General features: G+C 35.9%; 1 protein-coding gene and 1 long non-coding RNA gene across 2 annotated transcripts in view; both read right to left on the bottom strand.

The window, feature by feature from the left end:
* FBXL7 (F-box and leucine rich repeat protein 7) overlaps nucleotides 1–22,329 on the bottom strand; it is a 515,131-nt gene that overhangs the window by 256,100 nt on the left and 236,702 nt on the right. The gene's annotated exons all lie outside the window — the stretch shown is intronic.
* LOC130458470 (uncharacterized) lies at nucleotides 1,774–21,624 on the bottom strand. Its single transcript, XR_008917790.1, has 2 exons — nucleotides 2,970–21,624; nucleotides 1,774–2,925 (listed from the first exon to the last, which is right to left on the bottom strand). It is a non-coding gene; the product is annotated as an uncharacterized LOC130458470 (long non-coding RNA).

Genomic DNA, 22,329 nt, shown 5'->3' on the forward strand with positions numbered 1-22,329 from the left:
TCTGATAATGGCACTTGCCTACTCAAATATAGATTCTTCCTTACCCACCAAATTAGTTTAAAATTACAAAGAATATCATTGATGATTAGACTACAAACTGGAGACTATTTAAAAGTCTCCTTTTACATATACTGTGTATTATAGGGGGAAAAATTGTATTACTGCAGAACTTCATTATGATTTCATTTCCTTGATTTTGTTTAAGTGGTCTTTCCAACCAGAAATGTCATGCACTCCCATATCCTCTGCACCTCTAAATATTACCCATTTCCTATGACCCATATCAAGTGCCACCAAATTAGTGAAGATTTTCATAATTCTTGCCTGCCTCCAAATATGTGACCTTCCACCTCAAGCCTTATTAATCCCCTTAATATTGATCACTTTCTAATTTTAGTTATTTGTGAACATGTAATATTCTCTTTCATGCATTATAAGCTATTTAACAGTGAAGACCAGGCTTCATTTCCCTCTGTATTCTAAGCACAGTTTCAGTATAATAGATGACTCATATATATAAATTGACTTGAATTTGTTGAATCACTATTACTTTCTTCTTTCTTTTTCTCCTTCTCCTTTGTCAATCTACTCCCTGATAATCCTCTCCACTGCCTTTTTTTTTTCCATGAAGAAAAATAACAGGATCAGGTACTTAGTTCCTTTGTGGGAAGGATAGAGGAGCAAGAATATTTTTATGCTAGCTTCCTTGCTTTGAAATGCAGAGAGGGCCTTGGGAATCTTACTACTCTTTGCTCCTTGATACCAGAGATAAAGTAAGGCTGAGTGAGAATGTGGGTCTCCAAAGACTCAAGGCTTTCTTGGGATTGGTCCTAGCTCCTCATCCATGTAGTTGAGTCCCTATTCCATCCTAACCCTAAGAGTATGTTGATTAGATATAAGCTAGGGAAGAAGGGCACCATGTACAGAGCTTACTAGTGCCTTGCTGTAGCCTCATTTAGATGATTTGATATTATAAATCAAAAACTCCCCAAATCAACCTAAGAAACAACATAGCAACATAAGAAAATGGGGCAAAGTGCAGTTATAGTTTAGTCTCTGTGAAAAAAAGATCCATGTGCTCTGAAGAGGATTAACATATAATACTGGCAACTAAAAAGGCCAATGTGATCACAGGTTGCATAAAGAAAGGCACAATGATTTAGATGAGGAAATCATGGTCCTGCTGTATTGTGCACTGATCCTGTCACATCTGGAGCATTTAGTTCAGTTATGGGCTTGGACGTATAGGAAAGGCATGTACAAAATGGCATATCCAAAGGCGGGCACCCAGAAGAGTGAGAGCACCTAATACTGGAAGGACCAGTTTAAAAAATTGAACATATTTAGCTAGGAGAAAAGAAAGTGTGTGTGTGTGTGTGTGTGTGTGTGTGTGTGTGTGTGTGTGAGAGAGAGAGAGAGAGAGAGAGAGAGAGAGGGAGAGAGAGACAGAGAGAGGGAGAGAGAGACAGACAGAGAGAGAGAGAGAGAGAGAAAGAGAAAAGGGTATGGAAATGATCTTTGACTATTTCAAGGCTGGAACAAGGAGCAATGAGTGGACATTTTTGGAGAGATAGATATCATTCTATTAGCAGGAAACCATTTTCTAAAAATTAGAGCTATCAAAGAGTGAAATAATTTGCTTGAGGAGGCCATTATTTTCCTGGAAGTCTGTAAGGAGATACTGGTGATGTCTTTTCAGGGATGATTTTGAGGGGATTCCTGCTCAGGTAGAAATTAGAGAATAAATTCTGAAGTGCTTTTCATCTCTTGTGATTCTTTTTTTTTGTGAAATGAAATATAACATTATAAAGTATCTTTTACATTATAATTTATATCATTTTCCATAGGATCTATAGCAGTAGTGGTACATTAAACTAGAAATGGAGTGCTAATCAGTCTATAACTTTGCATATTGACTTAATTTTAAAATATAATGTAGTTTTTGTTTTATTCAATTGTTTATTTTGCTAAATATTTATCAATTACTGGAAAATTAAGGGGTGTCCTTCCATTGGGGAATGGCTGAACAAGTTGTGGTATATGATCGTGATGGAATACTATTGTGCTATTTCCATATGAGCTGGAAAGACCTTCATGAACTGATGCAAAGTGAAATGAGTAGAACCAGGAGAATATTGTACTCAGAGACGGAAACATTGTGGGACGATCAGCTTTGCAACCGATGCAATGTAATGATCCAGGACAATCCTGAGGGACTTATGAAAAGGAATGCTATCCAATTGAGAGAAAGAACTGTGCAGAAGGAAAATATTTTATTTTTCACTTGTTTATATGGGTATTGGATGAGGGGTTTTGGTTTTTAAAAGATTATTACAAAAAATCATTAATATGAAGTAGGTAATAATACATGTATAACCTACTTGAATTTCTTGTCAGCTCTGGCACAGGAAAATCAAATAATTAAATAAATAAATGAAAATAAAGACTGACACTCCTCCAGGTAGGAAAAAGTTAAAAAAAGAAAATAAACATATACCAATTACATTTTTACCTAGAACTAGGGAGTATTGTAGACTATGGCCAACCAATGTTTAACTCCTCTGATCTATAAGGACAGGCTAATTTGTTATTGAATAACACTCAATAGAGTAAATTCAGTACAAAAATAGTATTTTATCTTCCTTATTTTCATTTTCAGTTCCAAATTCTCTCCTTCCACCTCTTTCCCCACTTGATAAGGCAAGAAATATTACCCTTCATACACATACAGTTATGCAAAACATATTTCTACATTAGTCATGTTCCAAAAAAGAAGTAAGAAAAATAAAGGGGAAAATGATTCATTCAGTACCCTAAATCCATTTGGTTTTCTGTCTGGAGATGCAGAGCATTTTATATTGTCTTTTGGAGTTTTGATAGACCATAGTACTGATCAGAGTTACCGAGTCATTCACAATTGATTTCCTTTTTTTAATAATATAGATTATTTTTTTGTTTCTGCTCACCACCTTTTGCATCAGTTCACATAAGTCCCCCCAGATTTTTCTGAAACCATCCCCTTTATCATTTTTTATAGAACAAGAGTATTGCATTATATTTATAAATTATAACTTGTTCAAACTACAATTTCCAATTCTTTGTCACTACAAAAAAAGAGTTGTTATCAATATTTTTGCAAACATGGAAATTTTTCCACTCATCCTCTTATGGAAAAGATCTAGAAACAGTTTTGCTGGATCAAAGAATCTATGGTATATACATACATATATATGTATGCCATTCCAAATTCTTATACAGATTGACCATTTATACATTGGAGAATGGCTATTATTTTTATAAATTTTGCTCAGTTCTCTACATATTTTATAAAGTAGATCTTTATCTAAGATACTTGTTGCAATTCCTTCTACTCCTCTCCCTCCTCCCTAGAATTCCTGTTTGACGTACTCATAATCTGCCTTGGTCTTGCCTGGGGTGCTACTCTCCTATTCTATCATTCCCTTTTGAAACTTCCCTTTATATACTGTCTTCCTTCCATAGACTATAAGCTCCTTGAGAGTTAGGACTATTTTATTTACTTGTATTTACATGCTTAGCTTCACAATAATAATTCTCATTTAAATAGCACCTAATTCATTCTCCATGTCTCTCCCTCTAAATAACTGTATTATATTAATGATATTATATCACCTCTCTATGCCTCTGTTTCTCATTTTCAGTACTAGAGTTGGTTTAGATACCATCAATAATGTTTTCTAGCCCTAAGGTTTTGTGACTGCTTGTTTTTTTGTTTTTTTTTGGGGGGGGGAGGGGACAAATGATTCTCCCAGACTTAATTTTACTTTCCTGTACTTACTCCAAATATCGGTTGATAAGTTTAAACAATTATTTCCTTACACTGAGGTCATGTATTACTGTTGAATCATGGAGAAGTCCATGGTATGTTGTGAGTATAGATTTCCTTCCATTTTTTCAATAGTATGACCACATCTATGAAAGTGGTAACCTTCTTTATGCAAAGAATAAGGGAAATTACAATAAGCATCTGTTTGAAAGACTTACAGGTTAAGAGTTTAAAAAGTCTAATTTCAGCTAAAAATTGTAAGCTAATCAGCAAATGATTTAAAGGGAAATTTGGAAAAGAAACTAATTTCTTGCTTTCTCTAGCTATTTTTTCCATTTCTCAGGAGAACCCATAGGTTTGAGAAGAATTGAAAACTTTTTGGGAAACACTACTTTTAGCTATATTGCATCCATATTTGGATACATACACACAAAAAATGGAAGTAGAGAATTGATGTAGTTGTTTGGGTAATTCTAGCCTTAGATTTCAAAGTTATTGAAGTAAAATAATTTACTTGCTTGAAATATCTGAATAATTATCACAGTTCTAGAATTAATTTTATATATGAGGCTACAGTATGAAACTGATAAAGGCAAATTTTTTTCAAGAGGATTTTATAAATTGAATGCAAAGTTTATTAGTTAAAATGGAAGGAAAAATAATGCCTTTGGTAACTAAATGGAACTAAAAATATCCCAAAGCAAGTCATTCATGAAATACAAATTTCCCTCATGTCAAACCCGTTTAATTTCTCAATTTTTCCTTTGAAGTGACAAACTAACTAATAAAAATTATAAATTTTAATCTACATAGAAATTTATGAGTCTATGAAATATTCACAAGTTCTTGCAATTGCCACTTTTTGTGTCCCTAGAGGAAAATACAAAACTTTAGATCACAGGGGAACATTAAAACCAAATTCTTTATGTCAACATAACTGACTACAATTGGACTTCTATAAAGCAACCAAGGGCAGGCTTTGGCTTATTATTGTATTTAAGGACATACAATTTGAATTATCTTAGTCTCAGAATCAGAAAATTGTTTCCATGCAGAAGCCTACAATTACTTTGAAATGTCCAGGGATTAAGAATGTATTATTGAGTAAGTCTGCAACAAACAGTACTTTTGGCTTCCTTTGGCATATATTTTATCTCTATTATATCTTTAAAAGAGGATTTTGAAACATGCCATTTTGAACAAATGGAATGGCCAACATAGTCTCTTGAAGTCATTATAGTCTTGTGTTGAACCCATGTTTAAATTCAGGCCCCACTTCAGTAAGAATCTATATTACTTTTAAAGAGAGTATTAAGTTATAATGTAGGTAAATTACTATACTTTCCCTTCTTTGATAATAAAAATAAGAAAAATACAAAAATATGTTTAATTAAAAGGGATCATTCGGAACTATCTTATACTAAATTTTATACTTCTTCATGAAAGCAACTGAAAATTATCTACACAGGCATTTGTTTTCTGTGAACATTCTCTCAAATCTGGCCAGTATAACACATTCATTAACTAAACAAGTATTTATCAAGTTTTTGCTATATGAAAGGTACTGTGTTTGATGCTAGGTGCTAGAAGAAGAGGAAGTACAATTTTAAAAAATGACTATGTTGTGGCTATGCTCTCAAAGAAATTTTATCCTCAATGGAAAAATAAGAAGCAGGTGACACGATGAAAAGAAATTTGAATTTATACTTCATTGGACTTGTGTTCATATTCCAGCTCTCACTCTTACTAGTTGTATAATCAAGAACAATTTTATTATTGATCTAATGTCTCAATCACCCATCATAAAATGAAAGCAATGTATAAAAATGATTGGCTAACTATTAAATTGTATATAACTTATTAACGATTACACTACTATAAACTATGAACTACCACTAAATGGTATATAAATGTCCATCCTTCCATGCCATTCAAGTTCCTCCCATTTTATTATTCTCTCTCCCCCTCCTTAATATCCATTCTCTATTGACATATTCTATCAATTCTATCTTCATAACATCTCTTATGTGTGTCCTCTTCTTTCCTCAGTTAGTGCTACCAGTCTGGTTCAGGCTTCAAAACCTTGTGTTAGACTATTACAATAACCTTCTGATTGGCCTCCTGTTTTAATTCTTTTACCACTCCAATCAACTTGCATTTAGTTCTTGAAGTGATCTTTCACAAAAGCATAGATCTAACCATGCCACTCCTCTATTCAATAAACTCAAGGGGCTTCTTATTGCATCCAAGATCAAATATAAAATTTGATTCTCTTTTACCTTTCTGGGCTTCTTACACTTTATTCCTCTTCACACACTCTGTGATCTAGTGACAACTATGGTTGGAATTCTTTCACTCATTTTAGTCTCCTAGTTACCCTGGATTTCTTCAAGTCTCACTAAAATCTTGCCTTCTGAAAGAAGCCTTTCCTGGTTTCTCCTTATATAAATGCCTTCCTTTTAAGATAATATCCAATTTATCCTGAGTGGATCTCATACATCTATATCTCCTTATTTATAGTTGTTTGCATGTCATCTCCCCTGAATAGAATGTAAACTACATGAAGACAGTGATTGCTTTTCTTTTCTTTGTATGCCTTAGTACGTACCATAGTTCTTGACACATCACAAATAATTAATAAATGCTTGTTAAGTTAACTAAATGTTAGTCGTTAGCATTATGACACTTGCAAATCATTAACGGGATAGAATGTGAAGATTTGAGAGAGGGACAAAGTGTTATCGAGATTTAGGGAGAAATACTTTCTGACTCATAGATGAGAGTGGGTGAGCATGGACCAGAGGCTTCCTGGAGAAAGCATCTGAATTGACCATTAAATAATAAAAAATTATACAGTCAAAACAGTGGGAAAGTAGACTCTCTAAATAGAGGAAAAGATGATACTGATTTTTCAAGTCTGAATGACAGCTAAGATTATAATGCCATTAACAAAGTAGAAAAGTCAAGAAGAGAACCCTACCTGTTTCATAAGGTTTTATTCTTCTTCTGAGGATTAAGAGAAATACTATGTGAAAGCCTTTTGTGAGATATAAAGCACTGCAGAAATGCATGATACTATAATTAATTGAAGTACAGTTAAATAAAGATTTTCTGGCAAAAGGAATTTTCTCTCCATTTCTCTTTTTTAGATTTGCCTTGTGTCTTATGGAATTATTAAAGCCATAGTAAGAAGTCTATGAATGTCACTCTTTAGAATGAACTTCCATATCAAAGTCATGTAGTAAAGGGTTAACATGTAGAGTCTTTCCTTCCTTTCTCCCTCCATATTCTCTTTCTCTTCCTTCCTTCTTTAGTACTTAGTTTCTTCCTTCCTTCCTTTCTTCCTTCTTTCTTTCCCTCCCTCTTCCTTTCTTTGGCAGGCTCTTTATCAGAAGATAAAATAATGGTTGATATTTTACATTACAGATCAGGTAACTGAAACTGGAAAAGTGACCTGTTATTAATGAAAACACTGCAAATGAGGTATCTTGATATTTGACAAAGAATCATCAACTTCAGCCTCCTCTTCTTTGCCCAAATCCTCCCTAATCCTTACTGTAACTTTCCAGGTTGGGTATTAATTACTAAAAGGAACTTTAGTCAGACTCCCTGGCTAGAGAAACAATGTACCATCATGGAGTTCAAAACCCAAACTGTCACACACACACACACACACACACACACACACACACCACCCAAACCAATCAACCAACCAACCCATAAAGGAATGGCCCCAGGAAGTAATTCTGTCCACAGGTTAAGGAGACATAAGACTTTAAATACCCTCCCAAACCTCCCCCCCAACTTCCACCTTGGCTTTCTCCTCCTCCTAAACTTGTATTCTCAGCCATGTTTTCCTAGGAGGGTATTAGTTACAAGGAATTGAATAAAGCAGTTCTGTAGGGCTCTGGAAGCCTCAAATTTAAGTCCAGTAGATTAAAAAGGTAAAATAAAATCAATCACAAAGTTCAAGGCTAGTTCCCCTTTCTTCCCCCCCCCCCTTAAATCAAAAAGATTGCTAATTGTGAAATGAATGCTCCTAGCCCTGCTCTTAACAGAGCTGGGTTCCCAGAATTAGAAAAGCAGGCAGCACCCCCCCACACACACCCCTTTTGAACCAAGGCTGTTGCCTATGCTTAAATTCTCTTGTTAAATCTCTCTGTTTTATAGCTAATCACATTTTTATAGCAGGCATGAAGCTCTCTACAAGGCCCTTGCTGAGCTGTTCCTGTAAATCAAAACCTTACTTTGCTGTTCTGTTAGTTGGCAGTGGAACAGGGTTAGTTTTACCATTTATGGTTGTAAAGTCCATCTAGTCCTTTTTTTTTTTAACTACAGTTTTTTCCTCTCCATTCATACCCTATTCCCTTCCCCCACCACTATTCTGACTTAGAAATGTATATTCCAGGCTCAGGGAAAACATGCAAGAAAAAAGTATTTTATTCCCCAGCAAAGGAGGCTAATAAAATTGCCCAATTGGCAGAGAATTTGTGGTTTATGTTCCTGTGCCCCAAATCTCTTGTCAGGGCAAACTTTAGCTACATGACAATTGAGGAACTGAAATGTAACTAGAAATTTACCTCCAAGAGAAGCCTGGTGCAAATCTCATTTAGGGGGATATGGAAGACCACACCAGAGTGTGACAGCTTTGGACTCCATATAGAAAGGGTATATAAAAGGAATCTGTCCTCTTTATAACATATCCTTGAAATACAAATGTGCAAACCAAGATATCCCTAGTGCTTTTTCAGTGCCTTTTTATTGATGTGTCAGGAAAAAAAAGGAAAGAAACTAGTTTTAGTTATATGATTCTTGTTTAGTCACCTAATCTCTCTGGGTCTTGGTTTATCTGTAAAGTGGCATATTTATAATTATCTAATCTTTAAAATACACTTATCTTAAGGATAAAATAAAGGAAAGGTTTATATACAGGCACATATATATATATATATTATATATCTATATACACATATATACCCAAAGTATTTTTAAGTGAAGTATAAAACTAATGAACTTTATATAGTCATGTTCCACAATTAACATTTTCCTTATTATCAAGCACCATAAGTCATTCTTCATTGAAAACCTAAATTTTTCCTGTTGTTTTAATTATCTTATTTTGACCTTAGTTTAGATGGAGATCCATGAATAAACAAACACCTTTGTCTAAATCCTGTACATAATTGAATATTCTATCAACTTCTAAGTTTTCTTTTTTCTAACTGTATAATAAAACAAAATGGCAGATTTTTTGTTAAATCCACTGGGAGATTAGTATAAAAGAATAAAGGCAGGAGAGAAATAGTTTCTGTCAATACATGTTAAATATTCATGGTAAAAGATAATGTAGCTGAAATTAATATCTGTCTCATTTTTTAAGGGCTGTTTTTGGAAACTGAATACCATATGTATATGGATGAAAATACACAAACACTCATAGGAATAAAGATGAATGAAAATAACTATCACAGGAATCCTTGACAATACATCACACAGCAAAAGTTTGACAATTAGCACCTGGTCCTTCTTCATTGTAGTAGTTCTATCCAAAGCAAAAGGAAAATCCTGACCAAAGTCTACTTATTATGTCTGTTTGCAACAGGAAAGACATGACGGAAGTCAGGGAAGGCCAAAGCAATAGTTGATGTTTTGCAGGAAACTCTTTAGAGAAGCACCTGGGATTTGTGGGGGTGGAGAGGCTTGTGGGGAATAACTTCTGATCTTGTCTCAGGACATGGCTCAGTAGCTTATGGGCTTACTGTCCTTCTGCCTGACTTAAAACTAAAGTTTGACTTGAAGGTTTTTACCAATAGACCAAATAATCTCACCTATTTAATAGCCTCAGCAAGTGTGTCATTCCCTTCTGATGATCTAACCAATAGAGATCCTGAAATATTATGTCACAAAAAAAGGCAGGTGAGGAAGGATGCCAAGGAAGTAGAGTGACTGACAGGTTTCCACAATTCTGTACTGGTAACACTGGAGTCCTTACTTGTCATCCTAAACCAACACACTGAGGCTACACTGCCATGAAAAAGGCTTAAATCGAAAGCCATATAAATGTCAGAATAAGTACATTTTACTTATGAGATAGATCTCGTTTTCCAGCAAATTAATCCTTCAGATGAAAAGGGACTAGGTGCCCTGTTGCTTGATTTAATTAGCTGCTAAAGAGCACCAAAGTCTTCAAAAGGTCCTTGTGAATACACCCTCTCCCTCAGTTGTCGTTATACCACTCCATCTGTTTTTATAGTTCTGGCTCTATGACTGAAGCCTTTTAAAGATAGGGGGCAGAGAGAACACATTGCCTCAAATGTGTGCCCTGAAGTACTTCAGGGAATTTTTCTTTTCTCAGTCACTACATCTGAAGAAATTGAAGAAGATAGGGGACCCCTCTCTTGAAGTAATTCACACAGGAGGATCTTGAGACTGTGTGTAAATCAATCAATTAATCAATTAAGACTTATTAAGTATCATGTAGCAGGCAATGTGCCAAGGACTGGAAAAATGAAAAGTAAATGAAACATTTGCAAAGTAAACATTGTATTAATTATACCAGGAAAATTTGTGATATAATCAAATCATGATTAGTAATTTCTTTGAATAAGAAATTATTTTGTAAAGTGAATCATCTTTTAATTGATGAAGATAATCTTTTAATGGTATTTCTATATAAAGTAAGACAGCTGAGACCCACAGGAATTCATCCTTAAGGAAAGAATTAACAATGGGCCAAAATATTTACTAAAATGTTGATGGAGACACATGGTAGGGCAAAGAGGGGAGAGGTGGGAAGTGAGATTGAAGATGAAGGCTAAGAAGAAAAAAAAAATGTTTAGTTATTTCAGATGGGTTTAACTCTTCATGACCTCAGTTAGGTTTTCTTGGCAGAGATACTGGAGTGGCTTGTCATTTCCCTTTCCAGTTCATTTTATAAATGAGGAAACTGAGGTAAACAGGGTTAAATGAGTTGCCCAGATTCACACAGCTATTAAATGTCTGAGGCTAGACTGAATTCAGGAAGATGAGTCACCCTGACTTCAGGTCCAATTTTCTATCTATTTCATACCATAGCTGCCCAAGGGGAAAAAAAACAAAAACAAAAACAAAAATATAAACATTAAAAAAACCCTAGGTTGGATATCTTTTCCACCTTTGCAGGCTGTGTCTCTTCCCAAGCTCTGAACCCATTTCTTCTTTTAAAACAGTATTTCATCTAAATTATAATGCAGAGTAGTACTAAAACATTCACATTATAATTTATCTTGCCTTAATCATGTTGATTTTAAAGAAATATGAATGGTGGGTAGGAAAAGTAAAAATTTGGCAGTGACCAGTGCTTATTTTTGACTTGGGATTGGGAAACCCTATTCTAAGGGGTAAGAGATTCTCAGGCTAAGAGAAGGAAGTAGTGGGAATGAAGATGAGTTCTATAAAGATACCATAGGAAGAAATAGATCAAAAATCATCTTAATGATGGTAAATAATGGGAACTTATCTCAGATTTGTTTAGGGGTGCATTCATATTTAGAAATGTTTTTCATCCATAAGGGAGGTTTTAACAATCCAACTTCAGGGCCAATAGTATGATAATCTTTTACTGTGACAAAAACTCAATCAGAGGAATTTTCATTTTTCTTGAGAAGTCCTGCTTAATAGGGTCCTTCAAAAGCAACTCCCAAACCAGAATACACACACACACACACACACACACACCACAGAGGTTTCATTAGCTAACTAAATGGCTTTCTTTTTGTTGTCTACCCAAGTTCCAGGTACTAATTGTTTCTGCACATGAAATTCAATTCTATTTTGATTTAGTAAGAAAAGATTGAAAGGAATGGGACCATCATGAAGAAAGAAAGACAGAATATAGACCATTCAAAACACTTGGGCTTATGATTATGTTTGAAACTCCTAAAGATACTTATAAATGGTAGCTCACTTTATATTTTGGCTTCAGTAGCCTACGGTTTTGTAGGAAACCATGACTTGGCTTTTTACTTATTATTTAACTATCTTTAAAAAAATCCCTTACCTTCCATCTTAGAATCAATACTGTGTATTGGTTCCAAGGCAGAAGAGCAGTAAAGGCTAGGCAATTGGGGTTAAGTGACTTGGCCAGGGTCATACAGTGAAGAAATGTCTGAGGCCAGATTTGAATGCTGGACCTTCCATCTCTAGGTCTGACTCTCAATCCACTAAGCTACCAAGCTGACCCTTACCTACCATTTTAATTCTCTTCCTTCCTACCCCAAGAAAAGTTGAGAAACCTCACTAGTGCCTCCAGTTTATCCACCTATGAATGTTATTGATACATTTGAGGGATCAGTGAAGCACCTGTAATGAATGAAAGGCTTATTTGTGTTTTGTAAAGGACTGGTAAGTGGCACAGTGGATAAGGAGCTAGGCTTAGAATCAGCAACACTCATATTTCAAATCTGTTCTCAGATATTTACTAGCCATGTGTGTCTGGACAGGTCATTTCACCCTGTTTGCTTCAGGTTTTTTATCTATAAAATGAGCTGGAAAAAAGAAATGGCAAACCACTGTGGTATCTGTGCCAAGAAAACCCCAAATAGGGTCCCAAAGAGTCAGACATGACTGAAAATGCCTGAATAACAACAACAACAGATTTGCATAACACTTTGGGGACCAATTTTTTTAAATTTAGAAGATTGAGCAGTGCATGTCATAATTATGATGAAAACCTATTGAATACAAATATGCAATTTAAAGGTCTAGACTGAGACAGGCATCATCCATTTGACTCCAATAAGAATCAACTTTATATCCCATAGCAGACATATTATTGAACATTTTAATCACTATACAAGCCATGAAGGTCACTTAAAACACCTCTTTATTAATATATCAAAACCTAGCAAATTTTAGGGGCTCAGAAGTCCTCATAAAAGGATTATATTATATATACTACTTAATAGAACTTTAAAATAGATAGCCAACCTTTTCTTCTCCATAGTAGTATCAAATATAAATATAATAATTTATTTTGTTGTCTCTGCAGACAATTCCCAGATAACTTTATATAATTAGCTCTAACATCCCTCCTTTGCTCCAAACCCACTTCACTGGCTAACCTTTCCCTCATCACCTCTTTCTCTGAGTTCATTCAAAACTCAGTTCAAGTACCACTTCCTACATTAAGCCTTTCCCAACCAACATCTTGACTGCAACCCTAGCTGGGTATTATCTTCCCAAACTAATTTGTACATATTTAGCATATACTATGTACATAAAATTTTATAGGAACTTGTCTTCTTCATTAGAATGTAAGCTTCTTATAGTCACATGTCATTTTACTTTTTATTTTTATATCTTCAAAGCTCAGTACAAAGACTGGCACATAGTAGTTACTCTTTTAATAAATGGTTACTAATTAGTTATATATTGCACTATGAATAATAAATTCTCTGGAAAAGGATGTACATTTGGGCATAAAATGTAGTTCAGATCACTAGCAAATGTTTAAAAATCAGTCTATTCACTGGTTTTCAAAAAAGTGTCTCATATTTCATGATTTATTCCAATATATCTCCTTCTGTTGTTTTATCTTCTTTAATAGTAGAATTATAGACACAAATTTCAAGTGTACATTTTAAAATTCCTTGAGTAGAATGTTGGAAATTATCAAAGTGTAAGAGGAATAGCATATCTCTTTTATGATTTCCTGACAGAGCTTCATTTATCTTTCTTCCTCTTCACGGACAAGCAGGACTCAGAGAAGGCTAACAGACAGAGGGCATATGGAGTGAGTGGACATTAGACTTAGGCATAAAATGTAGAATTTGAAGGTGAAAGATAGAAGCTTAAGAGGAGTTAGTGACCTAAGGCAGTAACCCAGCTACCTGAGCTCATTAACTGTTTGACTCAAATTGGTACTATCCTTAGGAATTTCTAAGCAGTCCTTTCCATCAAAGGAAGTCTTCAAGGATATGAAGGTACTTAAAGCAAATGGATTCTCACCCATGAAGCTGTGACCCTGAGAAACAAAGAGTGGTTTTGTTGTTGTTCAGTCTTTTCAGTCATGTCCAACTCTACATGATCCTATTTTGAGGTTTTCCTGGCAAAAATATCTTAGAGGTTTGCCATTTCCTTCTCTAACTTTTGTTTTGTCTTGTTTTTTTGTTTTTGTACAGATGAGGAAATTGAAGGAAACAGGGTTAAGTGATTTGCCCTGGGCCACCCAGCTAATAAGCTTTCTGAGGCTAGATTTTAATTCAGGTTTTCCTGATACTAAGCCCAGTATGCTACCCACTTCATCCCCTAATAACAGCCCCAATGGGCTGAATGGGGAGAACCTATTGTGAGTTCACTGTCTGTGTCCTGCTTATGCTTTATTGGGATAAAGATAGCATGTAAGAGAACACTGACTTGGGTTGGCTTTCAAATCAGGAATGAATATTTGGGTGGCAAATTGAACGGATGTATTTTATTTGTTGAATTGGAATTGGAAGAAGCAAGGTGATACTTTGTGATAGGGATGGGTATAAAGGATAGGAACTTGAACCTAGATCTTGAGTTAAGGGGCTGAGCCAAGATGGTGGAGTGAGCCAGAGCTGCTTCATGTCACTATGAGAATCCTCTCTGATCAAGATTAAAATATCATCACAAAATGAATATAGGAATGAAAGGATCAATAAGGAAACAGAGTTAAACAAATTTGAAGAAAAGAAAAACCCCAAAGGTAGGCAGAGAACATCTGGGACACTGGGGTGAGAGGCGAACAGAGACAGCAAGAGGCTATAGCAAAGAGGGAAGAACAAGCCAAGAGCAAGTCACCCCACCTCACATCTGCTGTCACAGGTTCAGAACCTATTCCCAAGCCAACATTCAGATCCTGAGATCCTCCCTAGTCAAATAGTGGTACAAGCCAACCTACACCTATTGAAATTTCAAACCTGTAGAGAAGTCTGGAGTCTTAGCCCTCTGGGCTAAAATGGGCTGATCCTTTTGGGACCAGGGCAAAGTCAAGAATCCCAGGAACTTGGGATGGGGACATAGTTCACACTTTGGGGTAAGGACACAGTTCACAGGGTGGTGGTGGGGCCCAGGGCCCAGGTCTTATTGCCCAAAACTAAGAGTAACAGGGCAATCAAAGGTATCCTGATTGGATCAAGTACACAGTGAGACCAAAAAAATCGAGTCTAAGCCTAGTGCTAGAATTTGATCAGCCCCTGATATGATCAAGTTCAGAATGAGATCAAAAGCTTATGCTCAAGCCTGAGGCAAGTTCTTAAGCCACTGGCATCTCAGGAGTCAATCAAATCAGTAAGGGGAGTACACTCTCAGAGCTCTTGCCCCTCAGACCAGGGGTCCCCAAACTATGCCCTGTGGGCTACATGTGGCCCCCTGAGGCATTTATCCAGCCCCCACCACACTTCTGGAAGGGGTACCTCTTTCATTGTTGGTCAGTGAGAGGAGCACAGTATGTGGCGGCGCCATAAAGCGTGGTGTTGCTCACATGCAGTACTACTTCTGGTGACATAATGCTTTGCATGGGGTCTTGTTCTGAGAGTAACTGAAAGAGAACGAGGCGCCTCACAAGGATTATGTGGCTGCACAATGGAAGATGTCAGCATGGTGAGTGGAGATCTGGGGGAGGGGATTCCGCACTGTGTATACTGCTGCCCGGTATAGTGGTGGCAGTGATGGGCCTGTGCAAGGTGTGACAGGCCCATCACAGCCAGAGCTGCAGCCTCTGCTGTCCCAGACAGCTGTATACAGTGTCACAGGCCCAGCACCACCTCCAGTACTGTATATAGGCATTGGATAATGGTGATCTGGCCTGTGACATCAGCAGTGGGCCTCTACTATGAGAAGCCCACCACTGCCACTGGATGTTTTATAAGACACCCCCTGTTTTTTGGGTCAAATTAATATAAGACAGTGTCTTATTTTTGGGGAAACATGGTAGTATGATGGCCCTCATACTTCCCTAGATGCACAACATAATGACTCCTATAATAGAGGCCATTATATTGTCAGTTTGTTGATTTAAATTTATTTGTTCTTTATTTTAAATATTGTATTTGTTCCCGTTTTTTTTTTTACTTTAAAATAAGATATGTGCAGTGTGCATAGGGATTTGTTAATAGTCTTTTTTTTTTAATAGTTCGGCCCTCCAATTGTCTGAGGGACAGTGAACTGGCCCCCTGTGTAAAAAGTTTGGGGATCCCTGCCTCAGACTATAACATTAGCCTCCAAAAACTGAAAGTGGTAAAAATCCATAAAATAAGCTGAGAATAACATCAAGGAAAGTCTGAAGTTTAAGAGGGTATCCCCAACCTCCCAGAAAACAGAGCCTACCTGTAATTAGATAGGAAAATTCAACCTAGATCTTTTTACTCTGAAGCCAATCTCTAGCCACTATAACATACTGACTTTCACTAGTTCTTATTTTTTCTGTGCTGTTATCTAACACAAGGAAAACCTTCCCAACTTGATCTAGAACAGAGGCAAAGTAACAGAAGTAACAAACTGGGACTGGGATGTAAGATACAAGTCCAAAAGGAAGAGGTTGAACAATAAGACTGATACATCGTGACGGATGAGTACTCCTAGATGAAGAGACCAAATATTATGGCAAGGTATAGAATGCAGGATGATTTGCAGTTAGGTGTTTGACAGTTTAATTGCCTTAAATGTGTTCAGAAGGAGCTGAAAACACTAGCTAACACTCATAATAAAGATTTTTAAATGGTAGGATTTTGATTTTCATGAAAGGAAAAGCTAGAGTAAAAAAATGAAAAGAAAAATAGAAAATTGCCTAATTATTAGTATTTGGCATAAAGAATTCAATTTGGTACAAACTGTCCTACCGTCCAGCAAATTCTACTAATAGGACTCTAAAAAAAAAGCAAAAGCCTGATTTCCCTTATGTGAGAGGGATGAAGATATCAAGTAATCCGATTGCCTGGCCAAAGACACACAATGAACACGAGGCAGTCCTTTGCTTTTGGTAGACAGTGTACATAAGAACTCTCATTAAGTAGCTAACTAAAGAATGGGGATTCATTCTAAGAGAATGTTTATCTTCCAGCTGTTCTGTGTGGCATCAGTCTTTCTGATCCCTACCTCACCTCTGTTATTACTATGCCAAACAAAACTCCCAGGTGGCCTTTTCACATATAAACACAACCCATCTACAGGATCACTCTTACATTCCTACTGACATTGGATGTTATGAGAAGCAGAATGAATCTATCATTTCTGCTTTTTTGGTAGGAATATGCCAGCTTGCTCCTTTCACCTTTAAGACATATAGCTGTTCTTTAGGCTCCTCAGTGTGGTGTTTCAACAACATCTTTTTAAAGGGAATTAGCAGAATGAGTAGGGAAGACCTGCTGTGATATTTGTACAAATAATAAACCTCATTTAGTTTAACTGCATTTTACTCACAGGATAATAGAAAGAGCTCATCAAGTTCCTGGAAGTGATAATTACCCATTAATCTCATTATTCAGGGAAACATGGGTTTTCAGAGACCTTAAGTAAACCAAACTCCTCTCTACTTCACAGCCACCAAGGCTTTGCTTGTAGACTTCCAGTAGGAAGTGACCTATTAAGTCTCAAAAGAGCTTCTGACTTCTGGGCAACTCCAATGAAGTTTTCTTGACAATGAATGATCTCCTTGTAACTTCTACCTCTTTGCTTCTTGTTCTATCTTTTGTGATTAACCAAAACAAGTCTAAGATATCATCTTCTACATGGAAGACAGCTATTTTTCCCTCTCCCCACAGTTTTCTCTTTTCCATTCTGAATGCCAACAGTTCCTCCAACTGGTTCTCTTTTAGCATGATTTGCAGCTCCTTCACCATCCTGGGCATTCTTCTCTGGATACTCTATATTTTCAATGTCCTTTCTAAAATATTCTGGATATAATATACCAAATGAAGCATGACCAAAGCAGATGATAGTGGGACCTTTAACTTTCCCATTCACAAACTGTTCTTTGAAGTTAATTAATTGTGGGAAATGAGAATGGTGAAGAATATTAGAGATAATGAAGAATAAAAGTCAGGTGCCTCCAAGCAAAGGAAAAATAAATAAAAACATAACTTGGTTGTATACAATTTTGCTCTACTTAGTGGGCCTTTGTTTCTTTTTTTTTGCCACATATTCATTAATGTTTGTAAGAGATTATATATACAACCTATTATATAGTCTATTACAGATAAAATATAAATACAAAAATGAATATATTCACATATATATGTCTATATATATAAAACCTCTAACTGCCAATCTCAAAAAATTGAGAAGGGAAAAAAACAACTTGGAACTTAAGAATTATTAGAATTAGGAAGGAGCAAAACATGACACATTGTGTTTGGGATAGGGTATGCAGCATAAAGACTTGAACTTAGATCTTCACTCTGAAGCTATAACTGTAGCCATTATAACACATCAACACTTTCCAGTTTTTCATTTTTCTGTGCTTTTATCTATAATAAGGAAAGCCCTCTCAATGTGACCTGGAATGGGAGAAGTGACTGAAATAACATACTGGCTCTGAGAAGCAAGATGTATGTTCAATGTGAGGGGAATGAATACTATGAATGATAACCATTCTAGATTTTTCAAATATTTCACGTATTAAAGTTTTCCCATAAAGGGAGATTTTGATTTATTTATATAATACTTATTCTAAATCTTTGGCTGTTTAAATCACCATTACATACTCCTTTCCTGACTTCTCTCCCATAATCTTTCAAAATGGAATGATAGAAAACGCCAAGTTATCCAATTTTAATGTCTAATATAAAATTTCATTTCATAGAAGAAAAGCATGGCATTCTATTAAAACCCCCCACAACTATTGCTCTCTTTTGTGGAGCCAGGCATGTCAGTCGTTTTTGTAGATGATAAAATTGGTCAATTAATTAATTTCTTCTCAGATTCACAGTACTCTCTAACAATTTTGCACAAAATTACATAAAATTTCCCGACCTAAGAGAAAATTCTCCAGACTTTTCTGTCTACTCACTAGCAGCTTTCTCACACTAAAGATACCTCTTATCCCAGTATTTCTCTTCTCTGATTGGTGGGTCCATGGATAGGACCACCATTTAAGGAAGTGCCCATCAGTCCTGCTCATTTATCCAGAATTTTCCACCTCTCCACCAGTAGCTGGCTCCTAGGAACCTCCTTTTCCTAGCTTTCCTGCATTTCCAAATGAAATCTTCTATTTACAATGAAAACTCCTTGAAAGTAGGGACTACTTCTCTGTCTCTGTCTCTGTCTTTCTTTTCTTGTATTTGCAAGTCTAACACTTAACCCAATGCCTGGCATTAAGTTTTTAATAAATTTCATCTTTGTCCATAATTTCAGAATAGAAATTTCCTCCATGGACATAAATCGGTAAATCATCTGTAACTAATGTACTTTAAGAACTGTCTCAGGGCTCTGAGCTCTAAAATGATTTTTACCCATGATCACTCAGCTAATATATGTCAGAGGTAGAATGCAAATCTAGGTATTCCTGACTCCAAGGTCAGTTCTTTATATGCTATTCAATGCTGCTTTTCTGTTAAAATGACTAGGAATTCCTATTCAAATAAATGGTTCATTCATTCATCATCATGACTCAATTTGTCTTTTGTTACTATTCTCCTACTAAGCATTATTATTGGCCCCACTCAAGTCCTATAAATTTAGATTTGGAGATGACAAGAATAATCTCTACCCAAAGCAACAATTTGTGTAAATGTGGAGTTCTGTTTCACAAGTCTTCTAAGATCCTTTTCTGGTCCCTCTTCACTTTTTATTATCCAGCCTCTTACTTAGGGACCATACAATTGTTTGTTTGTTTGTTTTTCAGTGTGGCATTTTAGTTCACTTTAGAAAATCTTACATATGAATGGGAATAAAAAAATGGGAGATTTGATGGGGTTGGGGACAGGAGGGTTGTATCCATCTTCTTCTCTCACATTCTCCTTACATATTGCCTGTTGTCACTTCTCACAGCACTATTTCAATAGCCTTCTAATTAGTTTCTCTGCCTTAAGTCTCTTCTCTTTCCAATCTAGACTCTGCATAGCTTCTTTTGCTCAATTGTAGGTCTCATCATATCACAATCCCTCTTCTAAAACTCCTTACTCATTAAACTTTATTGGCTCCCAATTACCTCCTTGGTCAAATATAAACCACCCCCTTTTAATATGGTCCACAACTTGGTCCCAGCGAACCTTTATAATTTTGTCACCTATTACTTCTCTCCACATGCACTACCATCTAGACAATCTAGTCTTAATTCTGTCCCCTCTATGCAGTGCCCTCTCCAATTTTCAGAATTTTGCATAGGCAGTCAGTTGGGTGAGGAATACACATCCTTTCCACACCCACATCTCAAATCTCCAGATTCCCTCTCAAGGCCCTTCTGTATGAGGCTTTTCTGATTTCCCCCACTCCTACTACCTTCCTTCCTCACGATTATCTTGCACTGGTTTGGCATGTGTTTTCTATATAACTTAGATATATGTATGTTGCCTCTCTTTTTAGCAAAGAAGTTCCAAAAGGGCAAGACCTGCTTCATTTTTGCCTTTGTGTCTCCACATTTAGGGTCTGGCATATAGTAGATAGTTCATAAATGCTTGCTTCTTTGGCAGAATTGTAGCACAGTAACATCCACGATAATTCAGTAAGCTGGTAAGCTGGAGGATCTCACCAAAACAAGAAACACAGAAATAAAGCAATTACTCCACCCTACAATACCCAATCACTAACTGTGTACTAACCCCTAGTACACAGCTCAGGCCACAATGACAAATTCATGTCTAATTTAATTTATCCTGGCATCAAGGATGTACATACAGCAAGGTGAGCTTCAGATCCAAAATAAGTCAGATTCATCCAGTTGCCTGAATTTAACTCCAGGAATGGGAACAAAGCACTAATTTTAGTATTTGGAGCCAGAAAGCCTTCACAACACAAGGACATTTTCTGAAAACCACAATGTCTGGTCATTCTACCCTGGCAGGAAGACAACACTGCAATTTTTAGAAATTTGATTTCTTTTGGTGTGGTTTTTGTACTGTTTTCATTTGCTATGCATTTGGCCAAATAAATAATGCTTCTTTCAGGTTGAAAAAAGCGGCGTGGGTGATTTAAGAGCTAAGTCTTGACTCTGAAGTAAAGTATCAGCGACAATGCTTATATTAAGAGGGAAGAATGATTGATGAACAATTATGCCACTGAAATTCACAGAAGTTCAAGGCATCTATAGACAGTCTAATTAGTCAATGGGAATTTATTAAGCATCTGCTATGAACCAGTCATTGTGCTAAGCACTGGGGATACAAAGAAAGACAAAAGGGAGTCCCTGTCCTTCAGGAACTCACATAGAGGAGATAACAAATAAATATGTAGAAATATGTTACATATAGGATATACATGTTATGTTACTATGTTATATATTATATGATTATATCATATTATGTTTTTTGTTTTTGTAGAACATTTCTTTCATGAGAGACACTCAAAAATATTTTTTTTTGTCACTGAGAAATCATCTCAATACATATTATATTTTCCTTCTCCAGGGATCCTGCTTCACAGTAGGGAAATGAAGCCATGATCCATTTCATTACAAGTAAAATGTTACAAAATATTTACAAGGAAAGTTAAAAAGCAAACAAAACAAGAAGTAAAAACACAAAAAACACCAGATGAAATGCACTAGTTTCTAACAAATATATAACATGAATATACCTACCTCAATCTTATATCATGTATAATAATATGTTTATTATTGTATATTATGTTTGCATTGCATTTATTTATATGGTTATTATATATGATATATGATTATATTATAATGTAATAATATTATTATATATCTTTATATAACAATTAAGGGAAGGAAGGTACTAAAATTAAAAGGGGTTGGGAAAGGTTCATAGTAAGGGACAGGATTTTAGCTGGGTCTTAAAGGATGTAAACCTTAAAATTTCTTAGACTTATGAATGTTGGAAATTTCCCCATTGGGAAATTTCATACTTGAAAAAATTTCCTACTGATAGTAAGAACTCTATTGGAATGTGAAAATCTTTGGCATGGGAGGATCCTTCTCCTCCCTACTTAAGACTACTTTAGGACAGAAACCTTTTGCTAAACAATGGAAAGGGCTTTGACCTATGCTTAAGCATAGAACAGGAAGTTCTTTGAGTCATGATTGATTTTAGAATTGATACAATAGAGATACTTGGAATGACAGAACCAGGTCTTGGAAGTTACAATCTACACCCTACTCAGTCTAACAGGATTTAGGAAGGGCTGCAGCAAAGATCAAGATTTAATTATTTGAGAATATGACCTTCAACAGACATGTGCAAAGGAAACAGACCTCTGGGCGGTCCTGGGTTAAGCTAGAGCCACCATTGGCACAGGGGAGACATCGACAGTGATTGGTAGATGTGAGAACTGAGGGGAGGGGACTTAGATGGTGACCTTAAAGATAGCGGGGGCTGAGAGTTTTTTGCTCTGAGAGGTTTTGCTCTGAA

Source organism: Monodelphis domestica, chromosome 3 (genome assembly GCF_027887165.1).
Source record: "Monodelphis domestica isolate mMonDom1 chromosome 3, mMonDom1.pri, whole genome shotgun sequence".
Classification (NCBI taxonomy): Eukaryota; Metazoa; Chordata; class Mammalia; order Didelphimorphia; family Didelphidae; genus Monodelphis; species Monodelphis domestica.